Source organism: Ictidomys tridecemlineatus, chromosome 11, assembly GCF_052094955.1.
Source record: "Ictidomys tridecemlineatus isolate mIctTri1 chromosome 11, mIctTri1.hap1, whole genome shotgun sequence".
Classification (NCBI taxonomy): Eukaryota; Metazoa; Chordata; class Mammalia; order Rodentia; family Sciuridae; genus Ictidomys; species Ictidomys tridecemlineatus.
In genome coordinates this window covers 13,362,524-13,378,106 of record NC_135487.1, presented here as the reverse complement: position 1 = coordinate 13,378,106, position 15,583 = coordinate 13,362,524, and the positions used below count along the sequence as shown (strand labels likewise).

Below are 15,583 nucleotides of genomic sequence, written 5' to 3'. Positions count from 1 at the left end.
GACCTGGTCCTTGGAGATCACTCTTAGAAGGAAGATCCTCTGGCATCTGAGCCCATCTCAGGCTGGCCTGGGTCCTGCCGTCTTCTGGAGTGAGGAACCACCTCCTGCAGGCCCTAGGCAGGTCCCACAGGCCTTCTCCTTGCCTGGCAACAGGTCCAGAAGCTGAGTGTAACCCAAATAAATCCAGGTCGGTGTACTGGGCGGAGCTGGGATGCCAGAGTCCTCCGCCTCAGGGGCCCCGAGCCCAATCCCAGGCCCGGGAACTGGGACAAACGGGGAGATAAACAGGGAATCTCTAACAAAGGCGGAGCCCACCTCCCTACCACACCCACCCTGGGGCCTCGACAGCACCCAGCTTGCTTGGGAGGATGACAAAGGATACAGATAGGTGGGGGAGGGGGATGGAGGCCGGATATCAAACCCTCTCCACCAATGAGCTCCTTTCTGCGAAATTCTAGCATCTGCAAATTTATTTCTGCCAGCAATTTACCTTTTCTGCAAGCAAGAGAAATCTGTTCTCGTTTATGAGTCACTGTTTTATGGGGAAAATTAGGAACAGAGGCGTCTGCAGTTTGGGAATAAGACAGGAAGGTGAAGTTCAGCGGCAGGGCCGGTTAAAAACGAGCCGTGGAATAAAGTTTAGTGGGGTCCCGCTCCCGCTCAAGCAGGGGTGATTCTTTTGATGGCTGGAGGCTCACGGCTTTATTAATAGACACACAACAGCCTTTCACATCAAGCAAGCCTTTTTAAAGTAAATGAACTTTGAGGCTGAAAATTGAGAGCTGTACTTGACATAGTATCATAAACTGGAAAATATGCTGTCGGTAGAAACGTGTTAGAAAGTGTAAGGCCAAGAGTGGTCTGAGTAAGGACCGGATGCTAGATCCATAGCAGGGGTCTGGGGAGGGTGGCTGGACCCTGTCTCTGGGAGTAACGCCACCATACTGGTCTCTTTGGGGCCCAATAGGAGACCATCTGGGGGCCCTTCAGGGGCTCCCCTCCTCCCCAATGGTGCCTTGATCAGGCACCTCAGGTCATACTACGTGGTAGCACAGAATCCACTAGTTGTCCCCCAGTAATCATGGTCTTCCTGCTCAAGACTACATTTCCCAGACCCCTTTGCGGCTAGTTGGACCACATGACTGGGATCCAGCCAATGGGAAGTGAATGGAAGTGAAGCCTGCAACTTTATAGAGTTGCACTTTTAAAAGGACAGGGGTGTGTTTCCCCTTCCCCTTCCCCACTTCTTGCTGGGTGGAGACGGCATGAGGAGGCTGGCTGAGCTGCCCTACTGGGCGTGCACCTCTGGACTGTTACATGAGAGGGAACTAAACCTTGATCTTGTATAAACTGGCCTGTTTTGGGGTGTGTTTGCTTCAATAACGTTTTGTATCCTGCCCTCTCCATGTGCCAAACGTGGCTTCATAACTAACCCCCGTCCTGAAGTGAGGTGGGAGTAGAAGGTCAGCCAGTGCTAGAATCAGCATAGCCTTGTGGTGAAAGGTACGGTAGACCTGCTCCCAGGCCCTACCCCTCACCTAGTGACTGTGTGATTTTGGGAAAATTACTTGATGTCTCTGCCCTGGGATGGTTGCCATGAGAAATACTTTTCATAGTCAGGATGGCGCTCGCTTCTCATCTCAGCTACTTAGGAGTTAGAAAGAATCCAAGGTCAAGGCCAGCTTGGGTGACTTAGAGAGACCCTGTCTCAAAATAAAAAGAAAAGGAAAAAAGAAAAGGAAAGGTCTGGAGATATATCTCAGAAGTAGAGTATTTGTCTGGCATCTGTGAGGCTCTGAGTTCAATTCCCAGTTCTGTGTGTGGGGGGGGAATAGGTGAAAGAAACAAGGTTGACATACATACGTAAATGAAACAAAAGTTCTTTGGAACAAAACTCAGCCATCTTACCTACAGTCTACTGTGATGCCTTCCAAACCTAGCAGTTCTCAAAGTGTGGTCCCTGGACCAGCAGCATCAGTATCATTCAGAATCTGTTAGAGATGTCAATGCTTGGGCCCCACCCAGATCAGCTGGATCAGAGACTCTGGGCAAGTGCCTAACACTTTGAGTTCTAACAGGCCTTCTGGGTAATTCTGATGCAGCTATCATTTGATTGGTACTGTCTAACTCTTAATTTTAAAAAATGCTGGTTATCAACTACTAAATGGATCTTATAACCCACTAACAGGAGTCACCGCTCATGTAGACTTGACAGATATCTAATTGTCGTTTTTTTTTTTTTTTTTTGGCTAGCATTCATTTCCTTTCAGACCCCAGAGCCTGGTCAGCTGAAGCAGTGATTGGCTCAGGGGTAAGCACGTGATCATTGTCATCCAATGAGATGCCACTTGAGCTTTTGCTCCAACTCTTGGGAAAGAGAGGTGCCCCCCCAACCCCCAGGGGGGGTTGTCGAGGTATAGGAAGAAAGCCGGGGCTGCGCTGGCACTGTTGCCACACCGGCAGGGGCTTCCAGAGCTGAGGGGTCTTCCAGCCTCAACAAGTTCAGTGCAGGGGGAAAACGGCCCTGGCTTCTTTTCTTCAAAAGGACACTTTCAGGACTCAGGTGCTTCTCAAAGATTCAAGGACAGCCCAGCCCCCGTGGCTGACTGCAGAAAATTTGAAAGCACGTTCTCTCCCTTTCCTTTCCTTTCTTCCTGTTCTCACGTTCTGACCTCAGGTTCTGCTTTCATAGAAACCCAAGCTGACAGATTCCTGTGGACATTTGAGCCCTGAGTTCCAGCTGTCCCTGAAACCAACCTACTCCTGGAGTTTCCCAGTAAGTGGGTCAAAAATCTTCCCACTTTTTTTTTTTCTTCCTCATGTATCAGTTTTGTATTTACTATGTAACACATTACCCCAAACCTGACGGCTGTCCACAGCAACACTGGTTATCTCAGTTCTGTGGGTGACAGTGCCGGTGTGGCCGAGCTGAGTCCTCCGGCTCAGGTTCCCTCACCATCTAGAAGGAAGGGCCCAGCTTCGGCCGCATTGTCTCAGGCTTCGCTGAGGAAGGAGCTCTCCTCCAACTCACTCCGGGGGCAGAGTTCAGTTCCTTGCGGGCTGCTGCATGGAAGTCCTCAATTCTTGGCTCTTTGTTGGCCACAGTCCTCTTCTCCCTGCTGCACGGGCCTCTAAAATAGGACAGCACACAACAAGGCAGATGGCTTCCATCTGAGCAGACCAGGGAGGGAAGAGAGGGGGCCTCGCAAGCAACAGGGGGGCCAGAGCTTGGAACCTCAATTTTAAAGTGACATCTCAACCCTTTTGTTGTATTCTGTTCCTTAGAAGCCAACCACGGGGCCCGGGGTGCCCTCGACAGGAGGCAGGGAGAAGTGAGACCCACCGTGGGCTGCAAGGGGGGCAGAACCCCAGCCTCAAGGCCCTGAGCTTCCAAATCAGCCTCTCAACTGGCGAGTAAGGAGGGCCGACAGGCACCGTGGGGTGAAGGGTCTGCAAAACTCTTGCTGAGCAGGAGAGGGAGCGAGGGGTCCCCCTTGCTCAGGGGAAACCTGCAGAAGATCACGAATGTTCCCTTTGTTTAAAGACTGTCCTTTCTGTTTAATTTCCCCCGTGCTGTTATGGTACTAGCTAACCTTTATTTAATGTTTATTCTGTGTCCAACCCTGGACTCAGAACTTCACCTTAAGTTGATCTTGTTTAATTTTTTTTTTTTTTTTATGAGAGCAGACCTGGAAATATCCCCCTTTCACAAATGAAGAAACTTAGGCCCCGAGAGGTGAAGTAACTTGCCTGAGGACACTCAGCTATTCAGTGGTGTCCACTGGAATCCATCAGAGACTGAGCTCACCTGCCAAACCACCTCGACTCTGTGAGTGTGAAGCGCTCCCTTCACCCTTTGTCAAGAGGCCTTGAATTCCCCACCCTAACATGTCCCTGTCACTGTTTTCATGCCTGGTAGTATTTTTTTTTTTTTTTTAATCTTATTTTTTTTTTTGGTGGGGTTCTTTTTTTTTTTTTGTCTTTTTTGGAACTGGGGGTCGAACCCAGGGCTTTGCGAATGCAAGGCAGACGCTTTGCCACTGAGCTACATCCCAGCCCTGCCTGGTAGTATTTATCCACCTTCTTGGGGTCATGAAAACCCTGGAAATTGTGTGCAATCTATGGCCTTCTGTCCCCTGCCCAGTGCCCTCTGACTCACTCTTGGCATGTGACCTCGGAGGACAACTGATTCTCACGGGGCTCCAGGGTGGACTGTCAGGGCTCACTCGGGTCATGTGCCCACCTGGTGCCGCTCGCTGCAGCCTGGGGGCTCCGTGCCCTGGTTGGCCGATCTTTAGCATCATGGCGTCTCTTGGTCTCATTTTACAGATGGATGAATTCAAGCCTAGAGGGAAGAGTGACTTGTTCAAGGTCACACAGCCTGGGACCCGAGACAGACTCCCCTCCCTCAGCCTGTGCTCCTCCTAGACGGGGGTGGGGGGTGGTGGGGGGGTGTGGGGGGGTGGGGTGGTACGTCTGACTCATTGATGTGTTCGCGGCCCCTTGTTCTGGGGCTGGCATACAGTAGGCATTTAATAAGCACTCGGGAAGCTGGAAAGCCCTCTGAAGGGCACAGAGAAAGCGTCAACAGAAGTCAAGGGTAAAGTCGAGTTTGTCCTTGGACACCCTAAAGCGCCACCCTGCAGGACGTTAGTAGTAGGATTTCCAGGGACAACAAAGGGTTCCAAGACGAAGTAAGTTGGCAAAACACCAGTCTGAGCCTGTTTCTTTACCATCTCAGGCTGCTCAACGGGCTCGGTGCACTGAGCCCTCCAGAAGGACTTAGTATGCAGTACTCCCCACGCTTGTTTGACCTTTTTAATAAGTAGGAGAAATGCCAGGCTGCCAGGGAAGGCTTCCTGGAGAAGGCGGCACCTCAACAGTTTCAATCAAGGATAAGGGGATGGGAGAATCAGGTAAGAGCAGAGGCGTCCCAAATGCACCACAGGAGAAGGCACCCTGAGTAGAAAGGCTTATATAGGTCAGGACTTCACTGGATAGGAGCACCAGAAGCGCAATTCAGACTGCTTAGGCAAAAAGGGGAATTTATTGGTCCATGTAAACTGATTTCAGGCATGGCTGGATCCAGGTGCTTGAACCATGCCCTCAGGGATAAGGATCGGCTTTGTTCTCAAGTAGCCTCTTTCCCTAGATACTTTGGTACAACAGCTTCAACAGAAGCTCCGTGGCGGACTTTCACTGGCTCGGTTTGGGTCAGGTGTCCACCCTGGAGCTGGTCCCTGCAGTCCAGGGGGCTAGGTGCTTTGATCGGCAAGAGCCTTAGGCAAAATGGAATCCCATTCTCCTGAATGACAGATCAAGAAACTGCAGCCCAGAGGGGGAAAGAAACTTGCTCAAGAACACACAGCCTGGGAGTGGGGGCGTGAGGACTGGCTCTCTCAGGGCAGGGCTGTTTCTGCTGCAGCGAGTGCCTGGGGCCAGCTGCACCCGAGTGGGCTGATCAGAACCGGGACTGTGATGGATTTCCGCCTGGAGGATCCCTGCTGGAGATGAGGTCCGGAGAGACCAAGGTTCTAGGACCTCGAGGGACCAGGCAGTGGCAGGAGCAGCGCTGACTGGGAACACCTAAGGGGTTGGCTGTGGTGGGGAGGGCAGAGGGGCAGAGGGGGGCTTCCTGAGGGGAGGGGGTGCAGGGGTGCACGTGAGATCTGAGATCTGTGAAAGAAGGTCTATCTGAGGCCGGGGAGACTAGCCTCTTCTTCCTGCCCCCTCAATCTCCCCATCCAGACCTCTGCTAGGCTTCTACCTCTGAGTCGTCACCAACAATTCAGCTGACCCCGGCCGAACCCCCCAAACACCCGAATCCCTCACGTCTGTTAAGTGACCTCAGCATGTCCACCGTCCCCCACCCCAGCCCCTGGCCATTCTCTGCCAGCTGTCCCGGTGCTCTTTAAAAAGCCCAAACCAGACTCCCAGCTAAAATGGCCATGGGAGGTGGGGGTCTGACTCAGGGGTACAGCCTGTGCCTGGGTTCCACCCCCAGTACCAGAAGCCAAAAACAACCCCCCACCAAAAAATGAACAAGAAATTCTTTGCCCTCAAGGTGAAATCCAAGCGGTCTCCTCCTGGGGAATTCTCCATAGCGCTCCAGGCTCCTGGCTTTCCCCTTTCAGCTCCTTGAACAAGCCCCGCGGTCGCTAACCTCTGAGCCTTTGCACATGCTGTTCCATCTGCCTGGAACTCCCCGTCTCCCTCCTCAAGCGGCTCAATCCTGCTCATCTCTTAGATTCCAGCTCTATCCATGCACCTGCCTTTCTTTTAAGGAATCTTTCCTAGTGCCTCCCCTAAGATGGGACGGGGTCCACCTGCCCTAGCCTTCCTCTGAGCCATCTCTCTGGGAGGTGAGAAAATGAGGAAACCAAAGTTCAGAGAAGGACGGGTCTTACCCAAGATCCCGGGGCCAGCGAATGGCAGAGCTGGCTTAAATTTGGCTCAACAAATGCATAGGGAGCACTGTCAGTCAGGCCTGCACCGACCAATCAGGCCAGGTGCCCTGCCCAGGGGAGACAGGTCTGTAAACAAGGAGGAGTATGGGGGGGGGGGGGAGACTCTGGACTTCATCTCAGGAAGGTAGGGAATTCTCCAGGGACATGATGTCTGAGCTGAGACCCTATGAGAAAGGCGTCCAAGCACGTGCGGACAATTGGTTATTCAGAGAAGTAACGTGCGTCCTCAGGGATGTATGTGTGCATGTGTGTGAGAGCCGTGTTGATCTGCATGCAGGAACGTGCAGTGTAGACGGTTCCCACCTAAATGGGTGCATTCGTGTGAGTCCATGTCTGGGAGTAGAGACGTGGATTTGCCTGGTGGGTACAGCCTGCAGAGGGAGTGGGACCCAACCATCTGTTCGAAGCTTGGCTCTGTCGCTTATCTGTCCAGAGCAAGTTGACCTCTCGGTCAGTCCCTGCGTGAATGAAATGGGGAAAACGAGGACATCTTCCTGTCAGGGGCTGGGCTGTTGGAAGCTGAGCCCGAGCAGCCGATCTTATGCAAGCGATTTATTGTGGGAGATGCTCAAAAAGGAACGAGGGAAACAGGACAGCGTCAGAGGAGCTGTGCCGTTGGCTGGCATCTGGTCCCAGCCTGATGCAGGCAGAGTGTCAACAGTCCCCTGTGTCGTCCCACCTTGAGGTAGGAGGCCAGCCCCTGCCAGCCAGTCACGGGCCGCGTCCCCCGCCCCTCACCTGGAGGGGGACATGTCACCCAGCATCTGTCAGTGAGGCAGCATGAGTCGCCTGAGGGCCATACTCCGTAAAGGTGGCTGGTTTTGCCATTAGAAGCCAACTCGGCCGCAGCAGGAGGATGGACCTCCTTGACTGCCCGGATGAGGTCCCAGGACAATGACACCAGTGTCCTCTGGGCTCTTGATAAAAATGCAGAGTCACAGGTCCTCCCTCAGGATCGTGGACCCAGAGCCTGCCTTGTAACGAGATCCCAGGCCCGGGCACCTTCGTGCCACGGAGGCTCTGTATGAGGCCATGCCCTGGGTGTCGTGAGGATAAGGACTTGGCACAACATCGGGCCCCACCGGGTGCTGTGAGGATTGGCATCAGGGGGGCCTGTGTCTATTTTCTTATCCAGACACATTCTTCTTTCAGTGCTGCGGACTGAACTGAGGCCTGGCGTGCAGGTGAGCTCTCCACCGCCGAATGCCCCAGCCCCTGGTACTCAGCGTTTATAAATCAACGAGGCCACTGAGACCCGGCTGCACAGTTTTCAGGCTCTACTAGGAGGTGAAGGTGGAGCCCTGGTTTGAAAATTGGGCAGCGCCTTCAACCAAGCACAGGCCACAGTGGGCCTGGGCCCCCCGTGACCACACCTGCCACACAGCTGTGAGGCTGGCCCTGAAGCAGGCGTGAGTGGGGACGTGGCCTCCAGGACCTCTCCATGGGGACTCAGTGCACTTTTCTGGTTTCACAGACGAGAAAAGCCTGTGTGTGTGGCGGGGTGCAGAGCAGGGAAGGAGTCGAGTGTCCCATCTTGGGGGTTCTGTTTCCATCCCACCCGGATACGCCCTGTGCGTGCCCCGGGTTCCCCTGCGCCTCCTGGGGCTGTGCCTGTCTTGGGGACTGTCTTGGGGAGTCATGGAGAGGCGCAGTGAGGAACGTTCCCTGGCGTCTGCACACTGGGAAGAGACGTGAAGCACGCTCCCCGTGAGTTGTGGGTACCCATTCCCGGGGAGCTCTAACTGCTTGGGAGAAGGGGTGTGAAATTTAATTTGCACTAATTATCCTGAAGTGAGAGGAGCGGGAAATGAGCTGGCGCTGCGCACGCGGCCTCTGCCAGCAGCTCCCAGCTCCCGTTCCCCAGGTTGCAGTTTATTTATGTGCAAGGGGGTGGGGGTGGGGTGGGGGTGCCGTCACCATGGCAACTGCAGCTGCTGGGATCCGGGGGTGGCTGGGCCAGGAGGGGGTGGGTGAGGGCTGGGGACGACCTGGGTGTGTGCGTCCCTGTGATTGCGGGGGTCATCTGCAGACCCTGGGGTGTCTCTCGGATGGGGAGAAGAGGTGGCAGGCAGGAGCAGGAAGGAGCTCCTTCTTCCCACTTTGGGGTGACAGCCTTTGCCCAGGGCAGCTGGCAGGACTGACCCAGGAAGGGGACTGCTCCAGTGTGGAGGCAGAGGATGGTGTCCCTTGTCTCAAGGATTCTCTGGGTCAGACAGAGTCCTTCTGAGGACCCCTGGGAGCCCAGGCTGAGCTTGAGGGCAGAAACCCAACACAGCTAGCAGGGGAGCCCGGGAGTGGGGGAGGACTCTGGCCCCCGGACAGCCCTGCCTGCCTGCCTCCTTGGCCCTCTCCCCATCTCCCCCTCTTTCTTCCCACCTCCTCTCCCTTCTCCCCTCCTGCCCCCTGGGGTACCTCCTCCTCCCTTCCCTTCCCCCTTTCTTCTCCTTCTGGTGGACTCTTTCCTGCCACCACTAGAGGGCGCTCAGGTGCCATGGTCACCCCAGGAGGAATCAGCCCTATGTCCAGCTGGGGGTGCCTTGGGGGGCTGGGGGGGGCGGGGGAGGAGGCTCCTGTGCTACCTGAAAGGAAAGAACCTGATTTCCATCCCAGTCCTCACACTTCCTGGTGGTGTGACCTGGGACCTGTCACATCACCTCTTCAAGCTTCTTTTCTTCTGTAAAATGGGGGCAGCCAACCCAGCTTCAGAGGCGGGCGGGAGAGCTGGACAGAGTGACACCGAGGAGCACATCTCACGGTAGGCACTGAGATGGGAGCTTTCCTTTGCCCAGGGAGGTCCACTGGTCAGTCAATAAAAGCTTATTGTGCTAGGGAGGGTCTCTACTAGGCTCTGGGGGAAACGGGGGAGGAGGCAGACATGGGGTGAGCATCATGGATCTTTCAACCTAGTAGGGATGAAATTGTTAGACATAAATGAAAACTCATTTTAAAATGAACTGTGAATCCTTAGGTAATCGTAAATGTGCGGGATATGTGGTAGAAGAGAAGTTCTGGGTACCATGGCATTCAGACCAGGGGAAACTGATGGGCTAACGTTCAGTAAGTGCTAAAGGGTGAGAAGGCTAGTCACACAGGAGGTGTGTTAGTCAGCTTCCTTACCATAATGAAATGCCTGAGACAGGCTAACTTTATCAAGACAAGAGGTTTATGGGAGCTCAATGTTCTGGGGGCTTAGGGACGTGAGGCTAGACTCTGCTCGCCTCTGGTGAGGGCCTTCTGGGATGCATCACATCAGTGGTGGATGGTGGTGGGGTGCATGGGGGAACAGGATTCAATATTTCAGACAGGAAGTCAGAGAGAGGCTGGGTGGGGCCAGGCACAGGCTTTTACAACAACTTCAATGAGAACCAGCTTTGGCCCTTCTGAGGGCAGGTCCCCAATGACCTAAAGACCTCCCCCCAGGCCCCATCATTGCCAGCCTGGGGACTAACTCCCACCCCAGAGATTCCTAGGGGGCAGGCCATTTCCAAACTGTAGCAGGAGGCAAGAGGGAGGGGCAGATGCCCAGTGAGAAGGAGGAGAACAGCACCTAGTCGGGCACCAAGGGCCGTCCAGCAGGGTGGAGGCCTGGCGAGACGGACCGACCGGTGGGGGATGAGTGAGGTGGGCCCTGCGGGCTGGCGCAGGTTGTGCAAGCAGAAGGCCCAGCTGCCTCCCCAGGGCAGAGAAGAGATGGCGTTTATGAAGTGGTGACAGCATTTTGAACAGGAAAGTGGATTTTGTCTTCCCCAAAGTCTCAAAGCATCTAAAAATAAAGCAGGCGTGTAGAGAGCGTGTTGGCGCGTGTCACTACGCTGGGCTCAGGGGTGGACAGAAGGGGACCCGAGTGGCCACGGGAGGCTGAGCCCATCTGCAGTGTCCAGGGCAGCGCGGGGAGTCAGCGTCCTGGTCTCTGGCGCTCTCGCGGAGGCCTTGGTTTACCTCTCTGTGAAATGGCCAGAGCTGGTTCTGGTCACCTCCTGGGGCCCTGGGAAGGGGCCCTGAACTTGTAGGTCTGATGTCACCAGGTCGAGGCTTCGGCTGTCTGGAGCTCCCCGCCTCTGCTGGCGGGCTCTGCGGAGCGGCTGGCAGCCTGTGCTGGGCCACCCCTCGGAAGTGCAAGTCACGCTGCCAGCCTCCGGGAGATCCAGCTGGAGGGCAGGCCGCGCCTGAATGTCACCGGAGCACAGGAAGCCGCCTGCAGGCTCCCGCCCCTGCCTTCCTCCCGGTGGTGTCTACCTGTCCTCACCGACGAGCTTCATAAGGAAGAAACAGGTTCCAAAATTTGAGTGACTTTGAGTGCCATGGCTCATGCCTATAATCCCAGCTTCTCTGAAGGCAGAGGCAGGAGGATCGTGAGTTCAAAGCCAGCCTTGGCAACTCAGTGAGGCCCTGTCTTTAAAATAAAATATATTTTTTAAAAAAAGGGCTGGGGGTGTTGCTCAGTGGTTAAGCACCCCCCCCCGTCCCCTCGGGTTCAATTCCTCATATTAAAACAAAAATGCTTTTTTGAATGATTTTGCCTTGTAGTTACTAAATTAAACACCAAGTCTGAATCCAAAGCTGCCTCCTCATTGCTCACAGTTTGTGGATGCATTGTGACCTTTCTCAGCTGTCATCGAGGTAATGATTGAGCAGCAGCTGTGGGTCATGATGGTGGCAGTAGGGGAGGAGGTTGGGGTGGGTGGAGGCCCCTGTCACTCTTTAGTGGTGCTGAGCTTGGGTGTTAGAGGAGAGAGTAGTAAGGGGCACAGGTGGCAGGCAGAAGGAGTCTGGGTGGGGTGTTGCTGGGGGTGGCTGGAGGCCAGGGGCACTAACAGGCAGGGCGAGGGTCATAGGTCTGCTTTGCTCCTGCTGACTCACTGGCCATCTGCCCATAGTGAACCAGATAATGGCTAAGGTCTCCTCCAGATCAGAAAGAGCCCCGGGAGTTGGCTGTGGGGCAGCCATAGCTGGCCTCAGAGGCCCAAGGGTGAACTGAAGCCCAGGCGCAGGTGACAGGTGGTCCATATCCAGGTGGTCCCAAAGACAGGCAAGAAGTGATGGACAAGGCAGCTAGTGGCTGGGCTGCTGGGAGCTCTGGGGGGTTGGGTCCTTGATCACTCTTGGTTTCTCACTGCGACCCACTTCCTGGGCTCAGATGTGGCTTCTGTGGCCCAGAGAGGAAGGGGCTTCCCTTTCTCCAAGCCCCTCCCTAACTCCTCCTGTGCATGGGGAAGCTCATAGTGAACAGGGCCCTGGGCTGGGAGGCAGTCAAGCTTGCGACCTCAGTCTGGCTCTTTTTAGCCATGTGGCCTCAGTCCAATGGCTAGGCCTCTCTGAGTCTCAGTTTCCTCATCTGTATCATGGAATAAACCCACCCACTTCCCAGAGTCCTTGAGAGGTGTACAACAGAACATCTGTGGAGGTGCCCAGTATTCAGAAGGTGTTCAATAAGTATCTGTGAGTTCTGGGTGGGCGTCAGCACTGAGGGTTGGTGGTTCCTTTGGACTGTCACATACTCTCCAGAGAATCCTCCCTGAGACAGGAGCCCAGGTCTGCAAGGCAGTGGGCAGGATCAGGCAGGGCTGTAGGCTTGGAGCACCCTCACAGACCCCCCTCGTCTCCTCTCTTCGGGGCTGGACCTCAGCTGCATGCACAAGCCTTCAGCTCTGCACAGCAAATCTGATGCCTCTGGCCAGCTCCACTCCCTGCAGCCCCCTTCCTCCTCCAAGCTCTGCAGTGGGACTGCGTAGGCCTCAAGACCAGAGGTTGCACTCACACATTCAAAGTCTTAATTTCCATCAAAGTTGTACGTGCATGTTGTTTAAAGAATGAGACAGCTCTACAAGCTTTATCATAAAACTCAGCTCCCTGCCTCACTCCTGGTTCCGCCATCCCAGAGAGGAAACCACTGCGAAGTCTTTTAGCTGATGATTTTGTATTTATATTCATGTTTCTAAACAACATGCTTCTATCACTCCTGCTTATGTTTCCATTTTTTTTTTGGGTGGGTTAGCTATTTGACTTTTTTGGTAGCAGCTTTATTGAGATACAGTTCACATACTATACAATTCACTCATTTAAAGTGGTTGTTTGAATGGCCGTAGCATCGTGCCGCCGTTGCCATGATCGATTTTAGAACATTTTCACTATCTCAGAAAGAAACTCAGTACCTTTTAGTTCTCATCTCCAAATAGCTACTTTGTCTCCTCCTGGCAATTACAGATTTGCTTTCTCTCTCTGTGAATTTGCCTATCTTGGCTATTTCCTACGAATGCTTTAGAGAGTGTTTGGCCTTTTGGGGCTGTTTTTTTTTTCATTGAGCACATCATCCATATTGTGGCCTGAGTTCTTCATTCCTTCATTGGTGGAATAATATTGCACTGGATAGATATATGCATTCTGTTTATTCATACATCAGTGGATGGGTATTTGGTTTGTTTCTACCTTTTGGCTATTATGACTAATGCTGTTGTGAACATCTGTGTGCATGTTTTTATGTGAACATACATTTTCATTTCTTTTATATGTGTATTATCCATAGGAGTAGAATTGCTGGGTCATAGGGTGATTTTATATTTAAACTTTTAAGCAACTTCCAGACCATTTTACACATGGGTGCACTATCTTACATTCCTGCCAGTAACGTGTATGTGGGTCCAACTCCTTCACATCTTTGTCAACACTTATTATTCTCTCCTCTTCAATTTTAGCCATCCTAGAGGGTGTGCATTGATATTGCTTTGTGGGCTTTGATTCATATTGCCACGATAGTGAATGATGTGTATTTTATTTTCATGTTTTTTTTTTGTAATTTGTATATCTTTTAAAAAATATTTTTTGGTTGTAGATGGACACAATACCTTTATTTTATTTATTCATGTTTATGTGGTGCTGAGGATCGAACCCAGTTCCTCATACGTGCAAGGGAAGAGCTCCATTGATGATCCACAACCCCAGCCCCTGGCATTTGTATATCTTATTTGGAGAAAAGTCTCTTCAGATCCTTTCAATATTTTCAGCTTGGATGATTTGACCTTTTACTATTGAGTTGGTAAGATTTCCTTACATATAAAAATGCATATTAAACCTGTGGCTGGCAAACATTTTCTCTCATTCTTTGGGTTTTATTTTTCATTTTCTTGATAGTGTCTTTTGATGCACAAAAGTTTTTCATTGTGATGAAGTCCAATTTTTTTTTTCCTTTTGTTTCATGTGTTTTTGGTGTCACATGTAAGATTTCACTGCCAAATCCAAGGTCATGAAGACTTGCCCTGTGTTTTCTTCTAAGAGTTCTATAGTTCTGGCTCTTACATTTGGACCTTTGATTCACTTGGAGTTGATGGTGTGAGGTAAGGGTCAAACGTCATTCTTTCTCATGTGGCTGCCTCGTTGTCCAAGCATCATTTGTTAATAAAACTGTTATTTCCCCATTGAATGGTCTTGGTATTCTCGCCAAAAATCTCACCCATAGATCCCTGGATTTATTTATGGACTCTCAGTTCTATTCCATTGATCTAAATGTCCATCCTTATGCCAATATCACACTGTTTTAATTACTATAACTGAGTAGTAGGCTTTGGAATTGGGAAGTGTGATTCTTCCAAATCTGTCCTTCTTTTTTCAGGATAGTTTTAACTGTGTGGTGTTTCTTGTAGTTACATTTTCAGGATTAGCTTTTCCATTCCTGCAAAAAAAAAAAAAAAATGCCATTGGGACTTTTGACAGGCTTTGCCCCGAGTCCGTTTGGGAAGGATTTCATCTTAACAACATTAACTCTGATGATCCATGGATATAGGGTGTCTTTGAATTTATTTTGGTCTTCTCTAAATTTTTCCTGCAATATTTTATGCTTTTAAGAGTACGAGTTCTACATCCCCTTTGTTCAATTTATTCCTGTTTTATTCTTTTTGATGTATTGTAAATAGAACTGTTTTTAATTTTGCTTTTGAATTGGATTGCTCTTTGCAAATGTTAAGAAAGACAAAATTTTCCCCACCGATCCTTATCCTTCAACTTTGCTGAACTAATTAGTTAGCTCTAATAGGCTTTAGTGGATTTCTTAGCATTTTCTATGTGCATGATCATGTTATCTATGACTGGAGGTATTTGACTTCTTCCTTTCCCTTTTCTTGCCTAATTTTGCTAGCTATAGTCTCTAGCGCAGTGTTAAAGTGTTGAGAGTACATATTCTCCTTTTGTTACTGGATTTTAGGAGAAAAGCATCCAGTATTTACCATGTTAGCTGTGAGGGTTAGTTCTTTTTTTTTTTTGGTGGTGCTGGGGATTGAACTCAGGGCCTTGTGCATGCGAGGCAAGCACTCTACCAACTGAGCTATACTCCAGCCCCAGCTGTGCATTTTTCACAGATGCCCTTTATCAAGTTGAGACAGTTCCCTTACATTCCTAAATTCCTAACTTGGGTGTTTTTAGCTTGAAAGGGTGTTGAATTTTGTCAAATGACTTTGTTGCTGTTGTTAATGAGATGCTCCTATGATTTTTAAAAATTCTATTGATGCAGTGTATTACATTAATTGGTTTTCTGATGTTAAATCAAACTTACATTTCTGGGACAAATCTCACTTGATCATGGTGTACAGTTATTTTTGTGTGCTGCTGGATTTAGTTTGTTAGAATTTTGTTCATGACTTTCCATCTATATTCATAAAAGATAATCTGTAATTTTGTTCTAGTGCTTTTCTCTGGCTTTGGTATCAGAGTATGGGAATGTCTTTACTTCTTTGTTTTGACGGGTAGTTTTTCTGGATCTAGGACTCTTGGATGGCAGCTTTTTAAAAACATTTTGAATCTGTCAGTGTTGTCCCATTGCCTTCTGGGTGTCATTGTTTCTGGAGAGAAGTTAGCTGTTTATCTTATTGTGTTCTCTTGGGAATGATGGATCATTTTTCTCTTATTGCTTCTGAGATTTTCTTCCCTTTCTATTTGCTGTTCAACATTTTTACAACTTTGCATTTATCCTGTGGGAGGGCTCTTAGCTGTCTCCTTCTCAGGTAATCTCTGGTACACTCGGCAGCCTGTGGTTTATATCACAAACGAATCTATCAGGCCCCTTTTAATTAATTGTATCACAACTTCAATTTTTTTTTTGAGGGTACCCTTGAGCTTAACTTCTCCAC

The 15,583-nt window shown here is 50.9% G+C and overlaps 1 long non-coding RNA gene across 1 annotated transcript; it reads left to right on the top strand.

The window, feature by feature from the left end:
- The first annotated feature begins 2,400 nt into the window (after positions 1-2,400).
- Positions 2,401-8,329, top strand: LOC120890656 (uncharacterized). Its single transcript, XR_013427560.1, has 5 exons — positions 2,401-2,563; positions 2,693-2,776; positions 3,286-3,414; positions 3,688-3,829; positions 7,620-8,329. It is a non-coding gene; the product is annotated as an uncharacterized LOC120890656 (long non-coding RNA).
- The last annotated feature ends 7,254 nt before the right edge of the window (positions 8,330-15,583 follow it).